Genomic DNA, 22,724 nt, shown 5'->3' on the forward strand with positions numbered 1-22,724 from the left:
CGTCGATTTCCATCCACACCTAGCCTAATTCGACATGGCCATGTCGAATTTAGCGCTACTCCCCTCGTCGGGGAGGAGTACAGAAGTCGAATTAAAGAGACCTCTATGTCGAACTAAATACCTTCGCGGTGTGGACGGGTGCAGGGTTAATTCGATGTAACGGCGCTAACTTCGACATAAACGCCTAGTGTAGACCAGGCCTAAGATATTTTTATCCGGCCAGTTCCATGAGTTAAAATAAGAGTTAAACTTGAGCATTTTAAGATTATAGATAAAATATTTGAGGTTATTTTTAGGACTGTTTTGTTCTCTCCTGCTTCCTCAAGGGAATCACTTTCTCCTGCAACCAGCTTGCAGTTTTGTGACATAAAGGAATGGGGTGAGACTCAAGCTACAGATTTATTATTACACCTTGATAAAATGTCAGCATTTAAGGTTATTCTTCTTACTCCTTTCTATCTAATGAATGTTGTGGTACATTCACTTTCTCTACCTTTCCTAGATCACTATCAGATTTGTTCAAATCATGGAAATGTTCCAGAAACTATTATCTGGGATCAGAAGTTACCAGTATGATCACATAGATCAGACAGGGCATCTATCCTGTGTATTGAGTAGCTCTGAAATGTATTTGTTTTGTTAGAATACCAGTTAAAATCTATATGTGGAGAGAGCCAAACTATGATGAGAAAAAGATTTTGTTCTCAAAGGGAATTTTGCCTGAGATACAAATTCAAGATTAGTCTTCAGATGTGTGGTATGTTAGTATATAGCTATGGTATCCCTGTTTTAACTGAAAATCCACTTATGATCAGATTTTATTTGGTCTTATGGGAAAACATTAAGCAGCACATTTATTATATTAACATTGTTTATGGAACACATTATCTTGAACACAATCTTATTTTGTCAGTATCTTAAAAGGCTGCAGCAGAAGAGGACCATGATCTTAATTTGACCAAAGGTACTATGAACAATTCTTCATTTAATTTTTGACAACATGGGGAAATATTTTGTAAAGTGAAGGATTCCTGGAATTCTGCCTGATTTCCAAAAAGAATATAGGCCAGAAACAATTGCATCTCCTGTACTCAAGAAGGGCAAAATAAACTTGCCTGAAAGAGACCATCAGACTGAAGAACTTGGGGATCTAAAGGTGGAGGAGGCCTGGAATTACTTCAAGTCAAAGTTGCAGAAACTATCAGAAGCCTGCATCCCAAGAAAGGGGGGGAAATCATAGGCAGGAGTTGTAGACCAAGCTGGATGAGCAAGCAGAAATCCTACAAGGAGTGGAAGATGGGAGTGATCAGCAAGGAAAGCTATCTTATTGAGGTCAGAACATATAGGGATAAAGTGAGAGAGGCCAAAAGCCATGTAGTATTGGACCTTGCAAAGGGAATTAAAACCAATAGTAAAAGGTTCTATAGCCATATAAATAAGAAGAAAACAAAGAAAGAAGTGGGACTGCTAAACACTGATGATGAGTGGAGGTTAAGGATAATCTACGCATGGCCCAATATCTAAACAAATACTTTGCCTCAATCTTTAATGAGGTTAACGAGGAGCTTAGGGATAATGGTAGGATGACAAATGGGAATGAGGATATGGAGGTAGATATGACCACATCCAAGGTAGAAGCGAAACTCGAACAGCTTAATGGGATTAAATCAGGGGGCCCAGATAATCTTCATCCAAGAATATTAAAGGAACTGGCACATGAAATTGCAAGCCCATTAGCAAGAATTTTTAATGAATCTGTAGACTCAGGGGTTGTACCATATGACTGGAGAATTGCTAACATAGTTCCCATCTTTAAGAAAGAGGAAAAAAATGATCCAGGCAACTACAGGCCTGTTAGTTTGACATCTGTAGTATGCAAGGTCTTGGAAAAAATTTTGAAGGAGAAAGTAGAACATGGAGGTCAGTGGTAATTGGGACAAATTACAACATGGTTTTACAAAAGGTAGATCGTGCCAAACCAACCTGATTTCCTTCTTTGAGAAGTAACAGATTTTTTAGACAAAGGAAACACAGTGGATCTAAATTACTTCGATTTCAGTAAGGCATTTGATACGGTTCCACATGGGGAATTATTAGCTAAATTGGAAAAGATGGGGATCAATATGAAAATTGAAAGGTGGATAAGGAACTGGTTAAAGGGGAGACTATGAGTTGTACTGAAAGGTGAACTGTCAGGCTGGACGGAGGTTACTAGTGGAGTTCCTCAGGGATCGGTTTTAGGACCAATCTTATTTAGTCTTTTTATTACTGACCTTGGCACAAAAAGTGGGAACGTGCTAATAAAGTTTGCTGATGACACAAAGCTGGGAGGTATTGCCAATACAGAGAAGGACAGGGATATCATACGGAAAGATCTGGATGACCTCGTAAACTGGAGTAATGGTAACAGGATGAAATTTAATAGTGAAAAGTGCAAGATCATGCATTTAGGGATTAATAACAAGAATTATTGTTATAGGCTGGGGACGCATCAGTTGGAAGTAACAGAGGAGGAAAAAAGACCTCGGAGTATTGGTTGATCACAGGATGACTATGAGCTGCCAATGTGTTATGGCCGTGAAAAAAGCTAACGCGGTCTTGGGATGCATCAGGCGAGGTATTTCCAGTGGAGATAAGGAGGTGTTAGTACTGTTAAACAAGGCACTGGTGAGACCTCATCTGGAATACTGTGTGCAGTTCTGGTCTCCCATGTTTAAGAAGGATGAATTCAAACTGGAACAGATGCAGAGAAGGGCTACTAGGATGATCCGAGGAACGGAAAACCTGTCTTATGAAAAGAGAGTCAAAGAGCTTGGCTTGTTTAACCTAACCAAAAGAAAGCTGAGGGGAGATATGCTTGCTCTCTACAAATATATCAGAGGAATAAATACCAGGGTGGGAGAGGAATTATTTAAGCTCAGTACCAATGTGGACACAAGAACAAATGAATATAAACTGGCCATCAGGAAGTTTAGACTTGAAATTAGATGAAATTAGACCATTAGAGGAGTGAAGTCCTGGAACAACCTTCCAAGGGGAATAGTGGGGGCAAAAGACATATCTGGCTTCAAGACTAAGCTTGGTAAGTTTATGGAGGGGATGGTATAATGGGATAGCCTAATTTGGCAATTAATTGGTCTTTGACTATTAGTGGTAAATATGCCCGATGGCCTGTGATGGGATGTTAGATGGGGTGGGATCTGAGTTACTACAGAGAATTCTTTCCTGGATGTCTGGCTTGTAAGTCTTGTACACATGCTCAGGGTTTAGCTGATCACCATATTTATGGGGTCGGGAAGGAATTTTCCTCCAGGGCAGATTGGCAGAGGCCCTGGGGATTTTTCGCCTTCCTCTGCAGCGTGGGGCATGGGTCACTTGCTGGAAAACTCTCTGCATCTTGAAGTCTTTAAACCATAATTTGAGGACTTCAATGGCTCAGACACAGGTTTGATACAGGAGTGGGTGGGTGAGATTCTGTAGCCTGCATTGTGCAGGAGGTCAGACTAGATGATCATAATGGTCCCTTCTGACCTTAAAGTCTATGATTCTATGAAATGTGGAGCCTTAGCTTTGCCCATCTATGTGCCAGCCAATAGACCAGTTGTGTGGAGACATAAGGTGAGGAAGAGTTTTTCACATGCCATAAAGCTCTCCTTGGTGCCACTGTCATGCTGTCTGGAGTGGCTCACAACTGTGAGTGCCTACCTCAGGGCAGACTTTCAAAAACAGGGCAGACACCCCAATTAGTGGAATGTTCTATAATTAAATTTCACTAAGCCAGTGATACATGTGAACTCCTGGATTCACTATGCCAGTCTTACCATACTCTCAGTCCCTTAGACTCTTTAGTCTATCTTTCGACCCGACACAGACAAACTGGACTTTGTGATAAAAGGTCACTTAAACCAAAAATTACACTACATCAGATTGCTCTCAATCCCAAGAGACCAGTCACTTACCTCAGATCAAGTGGCAATCTAGCTCTTGCACTAAAGACAACGCTGCCAGCCAATTCTATAGTAAACTACATAAAGGTTTGTTAGCTAAGAGAAGGAAATGAGCATTATTGAACGGTTAAAACAGGTAAAATATATGTATGGGTGAGTCAGTTTGTAATGTAATAAACTGCCAGTTTCCCAAAAGTCTTTTCAGGGTACCCAGATCATCTCTGGGGATCTCCACTTTGCATGTGGTATACTTCCCTGTAAGAGTCCAAACCATCCAGAGATCCATGATCTTTTCTGGAATCCATATTTATAGCTTCTTCTCACATTAAACAAGTGGACAGTGCCATTACCCACATGATGACCATGAGTGAGGAATGCATTTTGAGTCTTTGACCTCTGATCATCAGACACAATGACCACTTGCTTTGAAATTAGCACTTTTCTGTTAAAGTTCTTCATTTGCATTCCACAATTGATGGGTTATTTAGTTACAGGGGTATACACAGTGTAAATGTTTGCTACTACACTACAATGGGATACAGATAAGTGAAAACAAAGCAAGTAACATCCCACTAGTTTTCATGAAATATACTTTTATACATATAATAATAACTTTGATCGATACTAAAGTGAATCAACCTGGGCTCTGGCATGAGCTGGCACCAGGTCTGCCAGCAGCTCAGCTACAGAATGCCTCCAGAATTCCCCTGGGGCATTTCAACTCTGCACGACCCCTTTCTATGGGCTGTGGCTAAATTTCACACTCCAACCTTGTATTCAGAAAAGGAGATGGACTGGGGAGGGTGGTTTAGTTGTTCCAGCAATGTAAGAGAAGTTTTTCATTTATAGCAAAGAAGGAAACCAAGTGCTGGTACTTAATAGCAGGTCGTGTTTTGCTTTGTGTTACTCTGGAATAGCATCACAGATGCTCAGTGCAGTTACTCTGGATTTACATTGTTTTATGTAACAGCAGAATTTGGCTGGGAGAGTCTAACAGAAACCCAATCCAGTTGATTGGGTTACAATTAGACAGCCACTAGTTGCAGAGCTTGGTCTCTTCAAAAAGCTCTTCCTCTCTGTCGCTGTAGCCTCTGGTTTGTATTACTATAATTTCTTTGTTTACTTGTAGGTTCATAATTATGCCTTCTGTCCCCAGCTATCCTTCATTGCTCCACCTGCTATGCCTGCCTGAGACCAGAGTAGGGAATTAACTCCCTGCTTGCTGGAAATCAAGTAGTATGTCTGCACGCCATCACAGAGGCATATAAAATCTTACTTTCTGAGTCAAGCAAATCTGATTTTCTTTACCTCTCCACATAGAACCCAGTCCCAATGGGAGAAGTGACAAGAATGTTTGCCTGCATAAGGACTGGGTCAGTGAACTGTCCTCTACATCTTCTTCATAGCTCTTCCAGACTTTCAAGATCCTTGTCATAATATAGTAACCAAAATTTATGTGCTCTACCCTTTGAGTGAGGTGTATTATCAACTACCAGAAATCTATTCATTTTGTTCTTTATTCATTTTTTCGTATACATTCTTTGATCAGTTTAAGAAGGGATCTTGGTGTAGTGTCCACAGAATATTGAAAATGATTAGCAAAACTAGACTGGGATAGGAATGGCCTCAAGGGTTATCACTGGCGTCATCATGAGATCTGACCCCCAAAAAAAGAAAGAAAAGAAAAAACCTTTGTTTTTCTAATTGAGGCAAAAGGATTTTAACATTAAAATTCACAGGGATTCTCATTAGGTTTTGTGAGAGAGTGGGTTTTCTGTGTAAATGCCAGCCATGCAGAGTAGCCAGGAACTTAAAATCAAATTTTTGAAGTCACTATTTCACACTGAACAAGTGCATTATTTTTTTTAAAAAAAGCCCAACCAACCAAAGAAATGAAATAAACTCATGAAGATCTTAAAAAAAAAAAAAATCAAATAGGAAAAGAAAAAAATTTAAGATTTGAGCAAAAATCAAACCGCTCAAATTCCCTGTTAACATCTGTCAAACTGTGAGCCAATGTAACATGCTGCTGGGGATACCCAGAGCTGCAAGCAATTGTATTACCTCTCTGCCTCAGCAAGAGTGAGCTTTGCTAGACATTAGACTGTGTGTCAGTCCCCAGCCACACCAACCTTCCTCACCAGCAAACTCTTCAAGGCTCTCCTACCCAAACTTTCCCTAGCAGGTAACAGTCAGTGAACTCCAGTCCCCAAGCTCCTCAGAGATGTTTCTGTGCAATGCACAGTGCTTATCACTATGCACTCACAGAAGATATTGTTTGCTGCTCTGTTAGTCAGTACATTACAGTTCATTAATTTTTCTGGGGTATATACCCCCTTCTCCTTAAACACAGCACTAAATTGCTTTATAATAAAAGTAAAGCAAATTTATTAACACAAAAGCAATTGATTTACCCAGTAAAAGAGAGTAAGGTAGAGATGGTCACATGCAAATAAGTGAATACACACTTCTAACCGTTGAAAACTTAATCTAGCAAGATATAGTCTTTTTGTTTAAGTTGGTTTATTTTACTCTGTCTTCTTTCCAGCTCTTTAGTGGCCAGCCTGGCCATGACCCATTACACATTAAAAATTGTGTGTTTTGTCTCCTATGTGAAGGATTAAGATGGACTCTTTCTGTTCCTTATATTTCCAAAGGGGGGATACCTTTGTCTTACAATTCAGGAAGGATTCCATTTGCTGTGTCTCTGGGGTGCAGAAGTCATGCTCATTCTCAGTCTCTTAAATTGAGCAAGAGGATGATCCCCACTGCTTTAGCTTGATAGCTTTGTTTAATGTTAAATTGAGGCAAACCCACATTCCTTTGTGTAGGACAGACCTATTTATAACCTTTACCTTGGCTAGACTGCCTGGTCTTAAACATGTTCTAGTAATGCCATACAGATGGAATTCATAAACTCATATATAATATTAACACATGTATTTTCCAATTATAATAACCAGCATGTTGTTAGCTTTCATGTGATACCTCATAAGGCATATTTTGTACAGATATCATTGCAGTAGTGTATAGGTGTGAAAACTGGTGCGTAGGGCCATAGCAAAATGTAAGTTACATCAGGATAACCCAGTATGACTCTATTATCCCCCAGTCTGTTTTCAGGATACCTATCAATATTGTAGTTCTAAGAAATGCCAGTTGTTTCCATGGAAGCAATCAGAACCTATTATAATTTGGATACCTAATACCCATAGTATAATAGGGATATCCTCTCCTGACTTGACTTTGAAATAACCAAAGATTTTTCACTCCAGTTTTTGCAATGAGAGCAATGAATGCTGTTGTGATAATTGAAATGACAAATTTACCCTACTGGAGAGCTCAATTCTGAAAAGTGAGTGAAAGCTCATAAAATGTCACAACAACCTTTAACAACACATCTTGATGGAAAAAGGTGCAAAAGGGAAACAGATGTAATTTTTCCAAACAAAAAGGCTAACAGATATGATTCCAGGACTGTGGTGAGATTATGCTTGATAAACAAGAAAATTGTCAGACTGGAAATCAATGGGCCAAAATTGGTATGCCAGAGATTAGCCTTAATTGGGGAGGGGGGTGGAAGTAATAAGGGGCTGGGCTATTTCACCTTTCACTCTATTTTAGGATCCTTAAAAGACTTTTTGGGGAAAATCAGAAGAAACAACTGTCTACCAACAGCCACTGCAGAGAGCTACCCTCAACCTTTCCTGCAATCCTGGAATCTACCATAACACCGTTGGACCATCTTTGCCATAATTCTGAGAAATTCAGGGCAGGACAGAGAGTGGGAGCCCAATGAGCTTGCCATCTCGACCCTTCCCTGCTAAATCTCAAATACCATCAGGGATGTGAAACTTTCTCATCTCCCCTCACCCTCTTGTGCATTCTTTTCCTTCCACACCTTATTTCTTATTCTTTCCTATCCTTCTCTTTTTTGCCTTCTGTTTAGTAAGAATTTAGCTTAGCCAGCCAAGACTGTACATTTTGCAAAACACTGATGTAAGCCTGTGACCTGAGAGGCAGCTAAAAATAATGCCCTTACATAGCCTGATACTGGCACAAGTTTGCCAGGTCTCTCAGTGGCTAATAAGATTGTGTGATGCCAGTGTTTCTCCAGCAGTGAGAGTGCAAGTAAAAGTCAACACTAGAAACAGAAGTTGCATTTTCTATTTTTGCCAGTTCCAAACAATCTCAACTAACTTTTAATCTTTCCCCCCAAAAGGACAATTAACATCTAAGGGGATTTTTTTTCCTTCTAAAGACTCTCTACAGCCAAAGGGAACAAAAGATGTTGTTAAAGTGAAAGCCTTATTTCAAACATTTGAAATATAAAATATTAACTGTTTTTCTTTCATTTTATGCATCTTTAAGAAAAGGTTAAATAATATATTTTAATGATTTCCCCCCCCACACATTACAAGGCCAGAAGGGACCACTTTGATCATCTAGTCTGATCTGTATACCTCAGGCCATAGAATTTCCCCAAAAATAATTCCTAGAGTGCAGCTTTTAGGGAAAAAAATCCAATCTTGATTTTAAAAAAAGTCAGTTACGGTCCAGTGCCTAACTATTCTCACACTGAACATTTTGCATCTTATTTCCAGTCTGAATTTGTCTAGCTTCAACTTCCAGTCACTGAATTGTGTTATACCTTTCTCTGCTAGATCGAAGACCTCATTAAATATTTGTTCCCCATATAGATATTTTTAAACAGCAGTCAAGTCACCCCTTAACCTTCTTTGCTGTGGTACTAAGCAGGCTGAGGTCTCTCAAATCCTGAACCTTGTTAAAAATGGTTTAAAAAATGTGACTGGATCATGTTAACACCTTTAGGCCCATTTATGCCATGCAAATTAATATAACAATGCTCACAGAACTTTAGGAGTTTAGTCAATGGTGGAAACTAAATAATGAAGACATAATCAATCGAGCTCTCATGTATCTTAATATAGTGTGTTCGATTTAAGATGCTCCGAATAACTGAGGCATAAAAGCACCTTGCTAGAATCTTCACAGGAAAATGGCTGATCCGTTTATAGCCAATGCGACTACCAGCCCTATGTCTCAAAGGGAGAACATACATATTCTGCCAATTCAGTGCCCTGGAGGACCCCCATGCACGTATGTATTGTTTTCTCTCTGAGTTTAGTCCTCATCTCCATGCATGACTCCATTTTCCAACTCGGGAGATCTGGAAAAAGGAAAATAATGACTGGAGTTCCAACTCCCAGCCACAACATGAGTGTATCCATCCTAGCTGCATGGAGCACAAGTGCTGCAGAAGCAGTACCTCATCTAAGTTGGCAACTCAGAAGGTGAAATTCAGTCTGGAAATGAAACGCAATCTCTTGTAATATAGAACCCTGATTTCAGGGCTAGCGAGCTGACCCAAATGCAATCCTTTAGTATGTCTGATGTATATGAAGGATCATAAAGCATGGAAATGAGTGTGAAGACTGTCTTTCTTGTTCTATTATATTCAACTTCTCAAACCCACTGTTTAAATATGAAAAAGTTAATATTCTTTTCTTTAAAGATTAGAAAATGCTGTATCTCCATTCTAATCACTGTTCATAAAAACAAATCTTCAAATATTTATTATGCATATTCATTCCCAGACCAAAAGTTCTAGCCATCGCTGCATAATTTACATGTATAAATGTATGAAATCCTGAAGAGCAAATGTATGCAATTTACTTATTTATTGTCTTAAAAAAAGCAGTATGTGAAAGAACAATGAAGTGAGGCAGACCTTTAAAATTGAATTGCTTCCTTAGTACTTGGGTGGAAATGCACACAAATATGAATTGGAATTGGCAATGCCTTTTCTAAATCAAACTCCTAGTTTGCATTGTAGTTCCCTATGTATTCACTAAGGGTCAAATCCAATGTTCATTGAAGTTAATGGGAGACTTTCCAATGACTTCAATGGGCTTTGTTCAGGCTTCTACCTAAGGGGCAGTCTTGGATCAATTCAAGGATTTCAGAAAGGGCATCTGCCTTTCAAAGGAGTTCTTTATTGGGGCATGTGTAATGCAGTCTGGGTACTGGATCAGTTGCCTCCAAATGGGTGATATGTTCCTGTGGAAGAGCAATTCCATTAAATTCACAGCTGCAAGTGGCGCGTAGAACAGGGATGAAGCAACATGTATTTTACTCTGACATTTTTTTTTCTCTTTCAAGTGGAGCAGTTTCCCAGATGCTCCAGTGGAAGAACCAACACTGTAACCAGGGGGGCTTTATTCAAAATAGATATATTTGTCAAAAACCTGCTGCGTCTTAAAGAAAATCAGATTGCAACAAAATGTATAAACTCTCTGATTTGCTTTGTTGAGCTGCTTCTTGTCAAGTAACAGGTACCAAATTGTCTGAAAACCTAAGTGAAACAGAGTCAGGGGGCATTTGCCAGTTGCTACCTCATCAAGAAAATATTCCTAGAATATGAGAGAACAAATAACATCTGTTCAAATGAATGATTTATGAAACTGGAATGCCTCATGCCTCGGTGTGTGCTGCATTTATACAATCTGTGCCCCAAGCAAAGCAAAAACAAACACCACATGCAACAGCTGTTCCATGACACTGCCTCCTTTGGGAACCCCCTCTCTCCAACCCATTTTTCTAATAGGTATACTACTGAGTATTCAGACATCGTTTTTATAGGAATCCTGGATATCAACTTTCTCACCACACCAAGATTCCTTGGGCCACAGAGCCCAGATCATTTAGATCTTTGAAACCATTACCAAATGAATTGACACATCAGTGAGAGACTAATGATTCAAAACATGGTAATCTATCAGTCCCCGTGGGTTGAAATCTATTTTATACTCAAAGAAGATCAGACACTTATGATTTAAGGCCATCCATCTACTTACAGATATGCTTACCTCTCAGCATGTGAGTAGTCCTATTGACTTCATAAAATCTTCAAGACACATGTATGCGTTTACAGACCTGGGCCAGTTGTCCTGCCCTTGTCCCATTTCCCACACACCAAAACATAATTTGCATAGCAGCTACATTTTTGGAATGTGACAATAAACCAAGGATTGAAATACATGGAGTGTGGAATGCATGGTGCTTTGAAGTAATGATGACAAGTAGAAGGGTGTGGACTACGTACGACTAAAGAGATCTTGTATACAAGCCTGGGACTTAGATCCTTTTCAATACCTTAACATTCAAGAACATAAAATAAACCTCAAACAGCAGCATTAACTTGTGGAGTATAGTGACCTTGATTCAAAAGTTGAGGCCCAATTGGGTGTGTCAAGTATCAGAGGGGTAGCCGTCTTAGTCTGAATCTGTAAAAATCAACAGAGGGTCCTGTGGCGCCTTTAAGACTAACAGAAGTATTGGGAGCATAAGCTTTCGTGGGTAAGAACCTCACTTCTTCAGATGCAAGAAGTGAGGTTCTTACCCACAAAAGCTTATGATCCCAATACTTCTGTTAGTCTTAAAGGTGCAACAGGACCCTCTGTTGCTAATTGTGTGTGTGTGCTTTTAATACTTATTTTCTGCCTGCATAGTCAATTAGGGACACTTCTTCCCTAGCCACTGTATTTTTTTTTATTGGTTTCTATCAAGACTGAAACTTGGAATTTAAGACAATACTCTTTGAGACCTTTTTTTTTTTTATTTTATTTTATTTTTAAGTGAATTTCAAAAACATTAACTTGGCAATTTTTTAAGAAGAGTCTCTTAAAAATAGAAGTTTTATGTCTCATAATATTACAAATTAGCCCATTATGTGGTTTGATCATTTTCAGTATTTTGGAAAGAAAAATTAAATTGCTATTTGCAAACGAAAATCATCCTTAAAGAGAAAAACTGCTTTTATTAAATGGAACATGGTACAATATAGGTGGCAGGTGAAAGGAAGAGTGGCTGTACCATATGGATTGAAAGTGCAGCAAACATCATCCCTCTACAGTTCTTTCAATTATACTGGTGACATCCATGTCTCCTCTTTTTCCTCCATCTTTTACATCCATTTCTGTGCTTAGCAGAGTGGAATAATAGCTATACATTTGGACAGCAGTGGTGGAATAGGCTAACTGGGATCCCTAGAGAATGAAAAAAGGCAGGGCTGGAAGGGATCATTAATGTTATTTTTGAAAGTAACTAAAACTTATATAACACATGGATAGATTTGCGTTGTGTATCTCCCTGAGTCCTGTCCGCAGATGATGGTGAGTCTGTTACAGCACTGAGCTGGAGAGCCTGGATGTTATGTTCAAATTGTAGACTAAATTGGGGGGTGGGGGATAATCTTCATCCAAGAATAGTAAAGGAACTGGCACATGAAATTGCAAGCCCATTAGCAAGAATTTTTAATGAATCTGTAAACTCAGGGGTTGTACCATATGGCTGGAGAATTGCTAACATAGTTCCGATCTTTAAGAAACGGAAAAAAGGGATCCGGGCAACTACAGGCCTGTTAGTTTGACATCTGTAGTATGCAAGGTCTTGGAAAAAAAATTAAAGGAAAAAGTAGTTAAGGAATATCAGAGGAATAAATACCAGGGAGGGAGAGGAATTATTTAAGCTCAGTACCAATGTGGACACAAGAACAAATGGATATAAACTGGCCATCAGGAAGTTTAGACTTGAAATTAGATGAAGGTTTCTAACCATCAGAGGAGTGAAGTCCTGGAACAGCCTTCCAAGGGGAGTAGTAGGGGCAGAAGACATATCCAGCTTCAAGACTAAGCTTGATAAGCTTATGGAGGGGATGGTATAATGAGATTGGTCCGTTACTATTAGCAGTAAATATGCCCAATGGTCTGTGATGGGATGTTAGATGAGGTGGGATCTGAGTTACTACAGAGAATTCTTTCCTGGGTGTCTTGCTGGTAAGTCTTGTACACATGCTCAGGGTTTAGCTGATCGCCATATTTGGGGTCGGGAAGGAATTTTCCTACTGGGCAGATTGGCAGAGGCCCTGGGGGTTTTTCGCCTTCTTCTGCAGCGTGGGGCACGGGTCACTTGCTGGATGATTCTCTGCACCTTGAAGTCTTTAAACCATGATTTGAGGACTTCAATGGCTCAGACACTGGTTTGATACAGGAGGGGCTGGGTGAGATACTGTGGCCTGCATTGTGTAGGAGGTGAGACTAGATGATCATAATGGTCCCTTCTAACCTTAAAGTCTATTATTCTATGATTCTAGACACTAATGCTTCTAGCTATGGAGATTCTTGGTGTCAGACAAAATGGCAGCCATCGGCTTGGACCTGTAACAGTTTGCTTGTATGGTACCTTTCTTTCTCTTGCTCTGTGTGTACAGTATCTAACACAATGGGGCCCAGATCCTGCTTTGGGACTTCTGGAATTTCCCATGTGTATATATAAATAATGACTCTTTGGAAAGAAAAAATATTTGTTTCTCCTAAAATGTGATGTTTCTCCATCTTTGTTAAGTAATATATATTTTTCTCTCTGCCTTAAAAATTCTAAATCCAGTCTCTAAAATTGCTATTGATGGTAAGCTGTGCAAAAATAGTTACATTGTTCCATGCAACATATTGTAAAAGATTTAGGCTGCGTCTATATGATGGATGCTACAGTGGCACAGCTAGGGCCCTGTAGCTATGTCACTGTAGTGCTGTAGCATAGATGCTTACTACAGTGACAAAGGTTTTTTTCTGTCACTGTAGGTAATTCACCTCCCCGAGTGGTGCTAGTTAGGTCACAGGAAGCATTCTTCCATCAATCTAGATGCCTCTACACCTCGGGTTAGGTTTGCATAGCTACAGAAATCAAAGATTTGAATTTTTCACATCCCTGCGTGAAGTAGCTATATCGATCTGAATTTTAAAGTGTGGACCAGTCCTTATTTTGATGCTTTTCTTTTATTCATTTTCATCTATACATTAGGATCACTCAGCAATGAAACTTGTAAGCCATAGAAAAAGTTCACAGAAGATAAATGAGTCAATTTAGTTTGTCAGTTAACACACTATTAGAGAGCTCCAGTGCTCAAACTGCAGAGTGACCTGGTAAGATGATAGCATTCAGTGAAATGAGTCAATACTTAATAAAGGTATGGACTTCACCAAGGATAAGGGAATAAATATCCTATGCAAAAGTCAAGGGCACACACCAATCTGCAGAGCATAAACTGAGAGAAAGACTTTGGCTGCTTGTCCAACAAAGACAAGTATTGTTCTTGGGTGTAAATATCGGGTGATCAATTGTGACTCTAGCAAGGTAATAGCATTATTACAGATAAGAAAGAACCCTGAACATTGTGTTCAGTTCCCAGAGTAACTCTTAGGAAGGATATAGAAAAGAGGAGAAAATACAAAGCAATATACAGATAGCACAGTTTATCTAGCCACTTGTATGGCCTTCATCCGTGGAGCATCTGAACAGCTGGATTCTTAAAGGATTAAAATGATTATTTGCAGCTGCAATTTGAGCCTAAAAAATGAAGCTGTAAATCTGGGTATTTGGACATACCTGGTTTTCACCCATGTTAAGAAAGATTTGCAACTTGCAACTACTTGAATTTGCATCTATATCATAACTACCTATGCAAATTTTGCAAGGGCAAATTGCATAAGCCTAAAAGGTGGGGACAGTCTTTCTGGAAACTTGGTTCATAGTAGGAAGAGACTCAGGGTATGGCTGGCTACAGTGCAATAAAAAAAAAGTTGACTTGGACTTGCAGGGCTATAAAATTTGAGCCCAGGCTGGAGCTTTGTGAACCTTTTAACATTTGTTTCAATTTTTTGGATTTACAAAATGTTTTAAATGTTGCGTGGTTTAAAAAATTGGGGTACTTAAGAGGAGAACTCCTACAACTATTGTTTATAACTTTTTAAAAAAAAAGTCTCATGTATTTATAACCAAACGGAAGCTGTCATAGATATGATCATTATAATCTGAAAGTAATGCTTGTCTGGCTCCTATAATGACATGAAAAATGATTGGTGTTTTTACTAGAGAGACACAGAGCTCAAAGAGCAAAAAACATTGTTTCTGAACCTAAAACCCATCATTTTTCAGTGGGCTATAAGGTCCATGTTGCTTTATGATCTGTTCATACACTAACCTATTGACTTCAGTGGGGCTCTGAATGGATCTTCTGACCATCGCTGAAGATCACATTGGGCCAAATAGTTGGCAAAAAGTTGGCAAAATTGGTCCTTTTAATGCTGCTAGTGTGAGATAAATGACAATATCCTTGTGACTCAAAAGGGAACATATCCCCTTGAAATAGATGCAGAATTTGATAGAATATCCTTCTTTTTAAAATAATACATTTCTATTCTGCCTGTCCCAGAAAGCATAAATAAATCTTTCTCAGGAGACTCCCTGACTCTTTGCCTTATGGATTTTCCTTGTATAGTCAATAGCATTGCAGTGATAAAATACAATTTGACATGTGCACAACGTTTCTGACTCTGAGTTCATCTGAACACACTTCATGGATTCAGTTTGCCGGGTAGTTCATATGGTCACTATATGTTCTGTGTATGATGGTTTGGACACTGTTTCCCCTTGGGGAGAGTTCAAACAAAATTTCAAAGTGAATCTCATCTAGAACCCACTGTTTTTTAGCCTGATTTCAGCTCGAAATAGCCAAATAGCTCAGTTTCCACCCTTACAAATAGAACATCTAAAATATAAAATAGAAACACTCCAAGCATAGGAGATTTAGGTTATGTATTGGAGGAAAAAAATTAGATGACCTCTTAAGGTCCCTTCCAGCCCTACATTTCTGTGATTAATATCTATGATTCTATGTTTTGTTTTTATATTACTTACTTACATTTATTAGAATTGTTTAAGACATTTTTTGGAAAGAATTTTAGTTGTAAATAATTCTTGGAAGCTTTCTGTGCTACGTAATTGTAAATGTGTCCAGAAGTTACTATCCTTGCCTTCCATTTGTTGTTCTGCTTGCTGTACCTGTGACAGATTCCTTAAAGAGTTCATTGTTTCTTAGAATGACAACCCTATTGGCCCCAAGCTAATGTAAATTCAGATGGAATGAAGCAATTATTTAATAAATGACAGTTGCACACTGTGATTGAGATTATTTTATGTGGGCCTGGATAATCGCAAAAACTGCCATGGTGGGGATAAAGCAGATCAGGAATTTAGAAATGTAAGGTTATTACCAAACCAGAGTTAGGATTAGCATGCAATCATTGTTCACACTATTTCTATAGTTGCTAAGGGGCTAGAAATGCAAACAATTTATCTGCTTGGAAATATATATTTGAAAAATAAAAAAATATCAGTTTTATTGATTCCTAGGTTTTTTTATTTCATTTTTTCCAGTCAAGCAATAAACACAGGGAATGATCTTTTCAATAAGTAAAGGTTTTTGTTTGTGATGATATTCTTTTGCTGTACTTTTTCTTAGATTGCTAGAACTGTCCTCCCCCCACCTTAAAATAAACAAAAAGTCCTAAATGAATTTGTTTCTGAGGAGTGAGTCTAAGATCTTCCTTGTTTTCTGAAATGTTTTGATTTGATTAGTATTTAGCAAAATTATTCTTAATAGAGACTAATATCTTGCTGTTCGATACCTTTTGCTGGAGAGCATAAAGTGAATTAAAAACTTTTGGGCTAATTATACATGAGATTACAACAAAAATAAGTATTGTTCTTGGATGTAAATATAGGGTGATCAAATGTGACTCTAGCAAGGTAATAGCATTGTTACGGGTATAAAAGAACCCTGAACATTGTGTTCAGTTCCCAGAATAACTCCTAGGAAGGATATAGGAAAGAGGAGAAAATACAAAGAAATATACAGATAATACAGTTTATCTAGCCACTTGTATGCCCTTCATCAGTGGAGCATCTAACCGGCTGGAGTCTTAAAGGTTTAAAATGCTTGTTTGCATGCACAATCTGAGCCTGAAAAATGAACTGTAGCTGTAAATCTGGGTATTTGGACATGTAACTAACTGATTTTTACCTATATTAAGAAAGAATCTTAACTTGCAACTACTTGAATTTGCATCTGCAACATAACTACCTGTGCAAATTTTGCAAGGGAAATTGCATCAGCCTAAAGGGAAACAACAATGACTCATCTGTGTTAGCTGACTTGGGCTCACAGGGCTTGGGCTGTGGACCGATAAAATTGCAATGTGGACATTCATGCACTGGCTGGAGCCTGGGCTCTGGTACCCAGTTTGAAATAATTTCCAAATTTTAGAAAAAAATATTTCATACAGTATCAGGACAAAGAGGCCCAAGCTAAAAAATGTTCACAGAACAGAAATCTGAAGATGTTTTGTTTCAAGAACATAAATTTGTTTCTGAAAGTAATTGTTACCCTGTTACCTTAAAAAGAACAGGAGTACTTGTGACACCTTAGAGACTAACAAATTTATTAGAGCATAAGCTTTCGTGGACTACAGCCCACTTCTTTGGATGCATATAGAGTGAAATAAATATTGAGGAGATATATATACACACATACAGAGAGCATAAACAGGTAGGAGTTGTCTTACCAACTCTGAGAGGCCAATTAAGTAAGAGAAATAAAACTTTTGAAGTGATAATCAAGATAGCCCAGTACAGACAGTTTGATAAGAAGTGTGAGAATACTTACAAGGGGAGATAGATTCAATGTTTGTAATGGCTCAGCCATTCCCAGTCCTTATTCAATCCTGAGTTGATTGTGTCTAGTTTGCATATCAATTCCAGCTCAGCAGTCTCTCCTTGGAGTCTGTTTTTGAAGTTTTTCTGTTGTAATATAGCCACCCGCAGGTCTGTCATTGAATGACCAGACAGGTTAAAGTGTTCTCCCACTGGTTTTTGAGTATTATGATTCCTGATGTGCATTTGTGTCCATTAATTCTTTTGCGGAGAGACTGTCCGGTTTGGCCAATGTACATGGCAGAGGGGCATTGCTGGCACATGATGGCATATATCACATTGGTAGATGTGCAGGTGAACGAGCCCCTGATGGTATGGCTGATGTGATTAGGTCCTATGATGATGTCACTTGAATAGATATGTGGACAGAGTTGGCATCGGGCTTTGTTACAAGGATAGGTTCCTGGGTCAGTGATTTTGTTCAGTGATGTGTGGTTGCTGGTGAGTATTTGCTTTAGGTTGGAGGGTTGTCTGTAAGCGAGGACAGGTCTGTCTCCCAAGATCTGTGAGAGTAAAGGATCATCTTTCAGGATAGGTTGTAGATCTCTGATGATGCGCTGGAGAGGTTTTAGTTGGGGGCTGAAGGTGACAGCTAGTGGTGTTCTGTTATTTTCTTTGTTGGGTCTGTCTTGTAGGAGGTGACTTCTGGGTACTCGTCTGGCTCTCTCAATCTGTTTTTTCACTTCAGCAGGTGGGTATTGTAGTTTTAAGAATGCTTGATAGAGCTCTTGTAGGTGCTTGTCTCTATCTGAGGGATTGGAGCAAATGCGGTTATATCTTAGAGCTTGGCTGTAGACAATGGATCATGTGGTGTGTCCTGGATGGAAGCTGGAGGCATGTAGGTAAGTGTAGCGGTCAGTAGGTTTCCGGTATAGGGTGGTATTTATGTGACCATCGCTTATTAGCACAGTAGTGTCCAGGAAATGGACTGCTTGTGTGGATTGATGTAGGCTGAGGTTGATGGTGGGATGGAAATTATTGAAATCATGATGAAATTCCTCAAGGGCTTCTTTTCCATGGGTCCAGATAATGAAGATGTCATCAATGTAGCGCAAGTAGAGTAGGGGCGTTAGGGGACGAGAGCTAAGGAAGCGTTGTTCTAAGTCGGCCATAAAAATGTTGGCAAATTGTGGGGCCATGCGGGTACCCAGAGCAGTGCCACTGACTTGAAGGTATATATTGTCCCCAAATGTGAAATAGTTGTGAGTGAGGACAAAATCACAAAGTTCAGCCACCAGGTTAGCTGTGACATTATCGGGGATACTGTTCCTGATAGCTTGTAGTCCATCTTTGTGTGGAATATTGGTGTAGAGGGCTTCTACGTCCATAGTGGCCAGGATGGTGTTTTCTGGAAGATCACCGATGGATTGTAGTTTCCTCAGGAAGTCAGTGGTGTCTCGAAGATAGCTGGGAGTGCTGGTAGCGTAGGGTCTGAGGAGAGATTCCACATAACCAGACAAGCCTGATGTTAGGGTGCCAATGCCTGAGATGATGGGGCGTCCAGGATTTCCAGGTTTATGGATCTTGGGTAGCAAATAGAATACCCCTGGTCGGGGTTCTAGGCATGTGTCTGTACAGATTTGTTCCTGTGTTTTGTCAGGGAGTTTTTTTAGCAGATGGTGTAGTTTCTTTAGATAATCCTCAGTGGGATCAGAGGATAATGGCCTGTAGAATGTGGTGTTAGAGAGCTATCTAGCAGCCTCTTGGTCATATTCCAATTTATTCATGATGACGACAGCACCTCCTTTGTCCTTGACAGCTGTTGACTGTAATTGACACAATTCTTGTTAATTTCCATTTGTCAGCACCAGGGGGACTTCCAGGATCTGCAAATCCCAGGTATCTCCACCATGTGGATTTTCCCAGGGCAGGGACCTCAGGGCTCCTAATGAAGCTGACTCCCTGGGCTAATAGACTACTCAGGCCAGCTGGCTCCCCATGCTGCGGAGGTTGGGCAGTCTGGGGAGATAACTGGCTGCAGGAGTCCAGAAGCCCTGTGAGAGTCTGCACAGTGGGGCTGCCTCAGAGTCACAGATCCTGAAAACCCATCCCAGGACTCTCAGTTCTGTGTCAGGGAGCCCACAAGCACGGGAGCCAGGTCTGTCTGGGTTTCCAGGCTCCCAGCTCCACAGCCAACTGGCTTCCTGTGCTGCCTGAACCTTGGGGCTGCTGAATCCTCAGGCTGTGTGAGCCAACTGGCCAGAGTCTGGACCACAAAAGTTATGGGGTCCTGGCTGAGACAGTTCTTTAGGTGGGACCCTGAGGAGTGGAGCAGGAAACTAAGCAGGTTTCCATTGGAAGATTTTCAAAATTGACACGTTTCTGTGAAACATTTCACTTTCAATGACTTGGCATTTTCTTATGGAAAAACATTCCATTGGAAAATTTCCAACCAACGATATGTTGCCTGCATTAGTAAAATACCTAGAATTTAGCCTTAAATGTGGAACAAGCTGGCAACCCTTAAACAGCGTGATTTTGTGTGTGTATTGAGCACATATTGGTTGCCTTTGATCAGCTAAAACAACTGCTGACTTAAATTAGTGTTTCACATGCGGAATACCTGACAAGATATAGCAAAGTAGAGGAGAGATGTATTGTCCATCACTTTGCCATAATATCATTACCAGAAATATTAGATGAAACGCAGGCCCCATTTAAATCATGGCAAAATTATAGTGGGGCCAGGATTTCACCCATTGCCTTTACAGGGAGTCACTCCCCATTACAATGAAAGTGAATTTCACCAGCACAAAAATATCATTCATGGAACATAATGATGATGAAAAGTGGGAGGTCAGAACAGGAAAGTTCCATATTTTGAGGCTCTGAATGAAACAAGATATTCAGAGCTCTGCCTATAGAATGGGGGTTGTATGGTTGTGTTTACCAAAGACAAAACCCAGAGTAGTGGACCAGTTGTCATTGGCCCTAGGTGAAAGAGACAAGGGTAAACATAAACACTGTAAAATATATCTTTCCTCCAATTTCTCTTTTGGGTTTAATATATTCGTTTAGATTAGAAATGAGTATATATTGGATTTGATCCTGAGAAAATATCCTTCTTTTAAAGATACTCTTAAATGGTGGGGTTCCTTTTAAAATTAAGAGTAGAATTTCATTCTAACCCAAATTATTAAAGAGCTTTTAATAATATTTCACTTTTGACTTATATATGTATTTGGGGAACAGTGGGAATTAAAAAAATAATAAATCAAGGGAAAAAGCTTTGAGAAGTGAAAGGATTGGGCATTAAGGGAGTTAAATAATTTACTGCACAGCCGGGTTCTTAGTCACTTGGACCCCTGCTGAAAATGAAATAATTCTACAATATGAAGTATATTTTTTTTATTAAAGAGACAGATTATTTTAACACTATTTAGAGCTATCTATACTGGCCTTTTGCTTAGCCAGTCAAATAGTTCTATCTTCCCATTTTTCTTCACCAGAAGGCTACAAGGTGTTGGGAGTGAATGTATGTAGGTGCAAAGCCAAGGTGAGTTGAGTTTCATGGGAGAAGACAAGAGGAGGTTGGGCAGCCATCTAGATTAGGGCCCATCAGGGAAAAATGAGTAACTTCCAAGGTGCCATGTGCCACTTCACCTGCAGGTGCAGCAGCATGTTTGAAGTGTGAATGGGTTGATGGGTCTGGAGTCCTGCAGCTTTCTCCATTCACATTGATCATCTGTTCAACCTTGTGGTTCTCTTTGGACTAGTCTGGCATTATGTTAGGAAACACTGTCATAATAGAGCTGCAAGTTAAAGATCCTTATTCCTTTAATGTCAGTGGCTACCCTTGCTTTGCATAGTATGAAGGGCTGCAGATCTTAATGGCTGATTATAAACTTAATATGAAATCTATTAAATCTTTGCTAAAGGTTTCATCAGTGTGAAATTACATAGTCTAGATTGGATGCCTCTGAGCCTATGTCAAATCATTACATCCCTTATTAGAGTTCTATCTACTAACAAATGTTCAATCCTAAATGTTGTAGAGATTCTTCAGAAAAGGGACAGGTTTTTTTTTTTTGTTTGTTTGTTTTTTTTGTTTTGTTTTGTATTCTGCCTTTGGAATCCAGGGACATAGATGCTACAGTTGAGACCATGTGAAATTTATCCGAGTAAGAACACACATCTTATGGTAGTGATTAATTATGGCCAAATCCAGTCCCTAACTCAAATTATTTGGCTAGATTCTTTCCTGTGCCAGAACACTGCTTAGTCCAGGAGGAGTTCAAGAAGTCTACATGCAGCCTTGAAGTGACTTGAAGCAGTAGCTGGAATACATCTAGGATTTACATTTTATGGAGTTTTTTTTAATTGACCAAATGCCAGTAGAGGATTGTTGTCACAGAGGAGAACTCAGAGACACCCTTCTGTTTCCCTATGTTGAAGGGACAGAGGTAGACGGCTCATCATAGTACAGGTGCCCCAGCATAGAGTTTGCTTATGCCAGGGGATACCTCTGCTGGTGATTTTCGTCTGGATTACGGACCTGAGTGGTTCTAATGGGCCTTGATCCAATTGGAGCATCTGCCTCCACCTGTACAGATTATTGCATTTGTAGTTTACCCATTCTTAGGCATTTTATGTCCATTTTTCAGCGGTCTAGTGTTGGTTCATATGCAGTGTTACAGGTTAATACCAGCATAAAAATATAGAAAGTGGGACTTTATTCAGTACAGTTCAAAATCATGGAAATCATGACCTTTTATGACAACTTTGAGTTATTGCCATATTCAGTTCTCAGTATCACTTCGAAATTTATTATTGGCTGGATTTCAGAGAGTCTTATCCTCTTTAGTTCTGGGACAATGTAATAATAAAACACCTGAATTTCATCTAGTGACAGTAACAATAAATTGTTTGAACTATTAACTTATTTAAAAAAACTCTTTATTTCTAATTCTATAACTTTTCTCAGTCTGAAAGCAGTAGTATCTTAAAACCATCTAATTAGTGCTGCTTCAGCTGCGGGATCTAATATTCATATTTACTAATTACAGAACAATGCAATTCCTTCCAAAAAGTGTGTGTTTTACATTCTGGTTTGAAAATTTATATATGTGGGTGGGGGGAGGGAGGAATGGGGACAAGACGATATAAATGTCTTTGTTTCTTTATACAAAATCTATAGCAGTCTTT

This window comes from Trachemys scripta, chromosome 8 (genome assembly GCF_013100865.1).
Source record: "Trachemys scripta elegans isolate TJP31775 chromosome 8, CAS_Tse_1.0, whole genome shotgun sequence".
Taxonomy (NCBI): Eukaryota; Metazoa; Chordata; order Testudines; family Emydidae; genus Trachemys; species Trachemys scripta.